Source organism: Leptinotarsa decemlineata, unplaced genomic scaffold (genome assembly GCF_025532065.1).
Source record: "Leptinotarsa decemlineata unplaced genomic scaffold, Ldec_3_MD MMD2_tig00026354_RagTag_RagTag, whole genome shotgun sequence".
NCBI lineage: Eukaryota > Metazoa > Arthropoda > Insecta > Coleoptera > Chrysomelidae > Leptinotarsa > Leptinotarsa decemlineata.
In genome coordinates, this window is record NW_027412702.1 from 20,024,230 (window position 1) to 20,030,560 (window position 6,331).

A 6,331-nucleotide genomic window follows, 5' to 3' on the forward strand; every position below is an offset into this window, starting at 1 on the left:
CAACTAAGGAAACACCTCAATAATATAGGGCTAGTCGACACACCTCTATGCAGGATGTGTGAACAGGAAGATGAGACTGTCAGGCATGTCGTGTGCGAGTGCCCGGAGTTATCGTCAATAAGAGAGTGTGTGTTCGGCTAGTCTTGACCTACACCTGCCGATATAAAGGAGATGTCTTCCAATGACATGTCCACCTTCCTGGAAAGGACAGGATGGACGATGACCTAGGAGGATGTACTCGGAAGAATGTACAATGGGTCAGATGTAGCCTGAGTGCTGTGGGCTTACACTCACCCTCCCTACTCTACAGATACAGAATGTCTATAAACTAAAATTCATATGAATAAGGATATGACTTTACTATGGCTCAAGAAATAAACATAACAAATCAATTCTGTTCGTAAACAGAATCATATAAATTTGAAACTGAAACAATAACCAAGTAGGTACTCGTATCATGAAAACTATGGAATGATAGCAATATATTGAATCAACTGTGAGTTTATGTTGTTCACAAATCAAATATTCACTGATAGATTTCAAGTAACTCAGGAAAAAACTCAATTTGATTACAATTCATCGGAGGCATAGGTTTATATAGTTTGGATTATATCAAATTCGAGTAATATCACTACAAACTAACTATAGATTATGAATATTCCGGCCCTTTGATTGATGAAAATCAATTACACAATCCATGATAATGTTTATAGTATTTCCACAATAACTAACTGTACCAGTATAATTGATGAAGCAACCGTGTAGCGAAACGTATTGAAAAAAATCTATAATTATCATCACTGATAGTAACTCTAGATTCTCGTGACACAATTTTTTTCATAAGATTTCATACATATTCTAAACAATATTTTTTTAATGACATTTCCAAATCTATACGAAGACTCATATTATCTCTCATATCTACTATTTTGCTTGATTCTTCCTGATTAGGAGAAATATTCCTTGATGATCATATCAGATTTACAATTGTATAGATATTGCCAAATTCAATTTTTATAGTACGAAAGCCCAAGAAAAATGACTGTTAAATTTCTTCCTCAAGAATAATTTTTGAGCAATTTGTTCCTCTTTCGAAATATTAAGATACAAATTCATAACGATATACTGCAATTATACCTCATTACTATAATTTATATACGTGACGTGTCGTTCATACGTGATTCCAAGTACTAACTGTGACCTTTCATGCAACGTAATCGAAAAAGCAAGGATCGAAACCCACAATCTACTTCAAATTTGAGGATTTTATGTTAATGGACCCGAATTAAAATGATATATATTCGAATGCAAATTAAGTTGTTTCCGTCAACGGAAATTTAATTTCCGCAAAGTTCAAATATATCATGCCATCGTAAATTAGGCGGTGTGAAATTTGTTATTATTATGATAATGTACCTAACTAACGTCGGCTATATGTATATGTACCATTTCGTATTGGTTATTCATAGTTTGGCTGGAGGTTATTGCAGCATTATTGAAATTAAATAGCTTTTGAGGGACCAAAGTGTAATAACGGTAAATTTTCTATTCCACTGTATATATTACCTCGATGTAACAGGTATCACTCATTTCAGTAGGCGGGTTTTCTTCTTTTGTATTGGAGTTGATAAAATGCAACAATGTTATCCATCAAGATTTCACTGAGATATGTGGAGGAGAAAGATATATGTATTTTCCGGGTAACATAAATATTGACAACGTATTCAAAAAACTATTCATTGTGAGATTTTCTCGGAAAAGTTTTACGAAAACACAACACGTGTTCCGCCATACAATGGCTTTTTTGGACGTGTCTTCATTAACTATATTTGGCCAATATACAGTTTTGTGAAAGACCCACAAGTCAGCTTATATACTCCTGATCTATCCAACAACGAAGTTTTGTCATTATCGTTTTTAATAAATTCACGTAGTCTATCATTTGTTCTGTAAACTACGTTCACATTCTTCCTTCAAAAAACGGGCAATATCATTGGTGGGTTCACCCAAACATGACAACGCCCCGTAACTAAGGATATCGCATCTTCAATTTGGGTAGACCTGGTCCATGGCTTGTTTTTGTAATTTTTTGGGAAGAATGAAGTCTATAATATCTACTTCATAACCGTTGTTGGCCGCGATTTATTTGATCAATTTCAGCTCTCTCTGGAAATTACTCTCAGACAATGGGATATTCAATATTCTGTGAAGCATACTATCGAATTCCGCTATTTTATGCTGGTGAGGGTGTGTGGAGGAATTACGTATAGCTCACAAAACAAATAATAGTCTAAGTAAATTTTCAAAAACAATAAAGACAAAACTTCAGAATCGCATAGATCAGAAGTACCTACCTATATATGCTGACTTGTGACTCTTACCAAAAACTGTGTATAGGCCAAACAGAAAGACCATTTTCCAAAAGAATTAGGGAGCATTTGCAAACCAACTTTTAGCAGAGAACATGAGTTCAATCATGAATATGACGTGTGACATTTAGACGAGAAAAGTTTGGAACTTGATCTTCTGGAATGTTTAGGAACCGATAGATTTAAAAATTCGGGAAATTTACTGAATGATCAATTATAATCGAATAATTTCCCGTAACTAAATATTTTTTCAAATGTGGAAACTGGTACATAGGCTCAGATAATTTAATTAATCACAAACTCAGGTAAATGATGAAGTGGAACATAGTTTCAATTAGTCTTTGAAGCAAAAACTTTATGAGAATTGCTAATATTTTATGTACTTCCAAAATATATCTATCTACTGGATTCGAAGATTTTCAACCAATAAGCATTTCAGCTACATATTTGGAATCAGCTGATTCATTTACAGAAGTGCAGTCTGGTTTCCGGCAAAAACATGGCTTCAACATGGCTCTTCTGAAAGTTATTATTGATGGTACCAGTTCAAGGAAAAAATCAATGGTCTCTTGTTTGGTTTTTCTTGATCAAAGCGAAATCGAATTCGAAATCATTGCCAAGTAAACTCAAATACATTGTTTTTGAAAGTAGTCCACTATATTTGATGGAAGCCACCTTATAGGTGGAATTTGGAACCTCTGGCAGAAAAAAAAAACTGTTGAAGATACTTCTTCCACACCAGAACAAAAATACTATCCCTCTACTAGTTATGGCTAGTCATTTCCCGCTGCGGTCTATTGAAGCACAATTCAATTTTCATTTTTGGATTTTGAAAATAATAATCGTAGAGTCATTCAGCTTTTTCAATTCCAAATTGATCCTGTGATGAGGAAAAAATCATGAAGCTCCAGCTTCAAGATAAACAGAGTCCTCGTCTGGAAGTGGAAAGCCGGCTCTCGATTTAGCATGGTCATGTTTAGATTCTTGAAGAGCTCGGAAACATCAGAAAAAGTATTTGAAAGAAACGTATCGATGGTTGAAAAACCACTACTTCAAGACTAATATGCGTACCGTAGCGGTGTCAAAAGAAACGGCTCTTTGTTGGGTTTTTGTGAAAACAAGAATGTATTTTGGCTGCTCTGGTTGCATTTGGAAAAAATTGCACAGAATGACGTAGCCATTAGCTGAATATAAGAAATATATGCACAGATGACTTGTATTGTATGGAAATGTGAATCATTCATCATAAACGGCAGTTTATGAACAACATCCAACCAAGTACCTGTAAAAACTGGTGCGAGAGTAAGGAATGTTGAAATCGATGTCATGAAAGATGAAAAAGAAATACAGTATGAGGCCTGAGAGTGTAGTACTTCATGAAAACAAGTTAAAAAGACCTGTGCGTCTCGAGACGCCCGACAGAAGTGATAGCTTGACCTAACCTAAGTTGACCTATTTGATAATTGATATTGTTTAAAATGCTGTTATCACTCAAATGTTATGTTATATCATTATGATGATTTATCATTAAAATCTTTTATTGATTATTTTGTGTTTGACCATAAATTATAGCTAACATGAGCCAATTCTTACTTTTGTAGGATTGAATAATGATACAAATGATGTACACTGAGCGTCTGTCTGACGAGAGAGGGGGAGCCTGCCTTCTGCTGACGTATGCGTGAGAGAAGTAGAAGCCAGACAAACTGGCGCCGTTACGCGTTAGGTAATCGTTAGGCAACGGTAATCTATTTTTTTTGCCTATTAAGGATAACTTCACCAAAAAAAAATGCCAAGGTTTTAGTTTAATAATTATAGGGATTTTTATATTAACTTTCAATTCAGAAAAAGTTATTGATTAACAAATTTATAATTACCGTTAAAATTGGGATAAACATTTTTTGACTACGGATTATTGTTTATTGATGTATTCCAACATTTCATGAATTTTTTCATTCCTGAATATTTACATTTAATATGTTTAAATAATTTTTTTTGTTTTTATGTCAGAGTGACGAAAGGCGCGCGGAAGCCAGACTACCCGCTTTTGGCTCTATTTTCAGGGCTCTGTAAAAATTATAAATAATCGAGATACAATTTCGGGAGTCGTGACTTTTTTTACGCAAATTCAGTGATCTTTTCAAATCTTTTTTCAAATTTCCAAAATTTTGAAAATTTTCCAAAATATTGAGAAAAAACTAAAGCCCCATTTTTTTTCACTTAATTGTTTATAACTTTTGTAATTTTTATCGGCGCGTTTTCCGACCTTTCCTTAAACTTTCTAGGCAAAAATACGAATCGAATGACACCTTGGTCGTAATTTTTGGACAGGGCTGAAAAATGTCATCAAAAAGAGCTAAATCGAGTACATGTGAACCAGACTAAAAAGTACAAAATACTGAATGACTTGATTGTCATCCATAAAATTCATTTTTCAAACAATTGATGGCATCATTATATCAATATATTTCAGTCTCCATTGGTAAATTATGAACTTCTCTTCTTTTCGATAAGTCCACAGAATAATATGTGAATTATAAAGTATATTCGATGTAGATATCCGATTCCATTCAAATGGAAAATATTGCCGTGTACGAACACGTATGAACTATTCCGGTATAAAAGGTTATTCTCTGGCAAATGATATATCATTTCGAAACTCTGGAAGGTTCTCGTACCACTCAATAGCAGATATTTCAAATCAAAGGAGCAATTCGTGTCACATTGCCAAGAAATATAGGAATTGTTTAAAAACCCATTACGCTCCATATCGATGTCTCATGAGGAATGGATATCTAACATATGAAACTGTATATTCGGAAAAAGGCCATGTGCTGTTAATGAAATATGTATAGTATTTCAGTTTCATCTGATATTAAGGAACAGTAGATTTTCAACATTATTTCGATATAACGACATAGCTGATCAATAATTTTCAGATACTATCTAAGGTTTGAAAATGATTCATATCACATTTCGTAATTGGTGTCAGTAGTTGTCCTAAATGTTTGCTGGTGGCCTCTTGTCAGTTGAAGCTACAGAGAGACAGAAATCAATTCTCCATTCGATGGGTGATGTTGATGCTCGACATCAACAAACCGCTTTAGAGAACTTTCATTTCTTTCGGTTTCGTGGGTAAAGCCGGCTTTAAACTAGTATGAAAGTTTTCCGATACCATTAATTTCAAATAATTGTGAAACTTTTCTCGAAAGTTTTCAAGTCAAATGTAGATATTGGTACAGTTATTATCTTACCAGAGTACTTGAATGAACATAAACATGCTTTACGAAGTTACCCGAGTCAGGTACAAGTATTAGCACACTAAACTACCTGAGGAGTCAGCTCAGAATGTATAAACCTCTGACGAAGCTAGCCACTGGCGCCAGCGAAATATCAGGAAAAAAGTTCGAAAATATACAGCCTTCAAATCCAAAAAATTGTGGCACTGGAAACTTCTGCCGCGAGAGCATTAAGCATTTTGTCAGTTCTTCTATGAACAAATGTATTTTATGAATATAGAACTGTAATTTCTGGCGTGGAATAAATTCAAGATAAGTGCTACTATCAAATACCAGAACTGCAGCACTCTTCTGAATGCGCGTTCATCAGGAGATGGACCAAGTGATGATTCATGTTGAATGGTATTGTCTCAACTCAGTTCTCGCTTGGCTATTAACGAGAGGATTTTATTCGCTGATTTACCCATTCATTCATTCATCCAAATAATGAAAAAACTCATTTGAAAACTTAATTAAATATTTATTGTGAAGAAACGGAAAAAATAATGTCACACTCAAAAATGTTAATAAAAAGAAATACATTAAAACACCAAAAACTTACATTATACTGCCACCCAGCAGGATCGAAGAGAAGGAGATGTGCTGCACTGCTGATGATCAATCGATACACAAATGACTACTGAATACTGTCTGTTCATGATCCTGACCTCCCTCAATATTTAT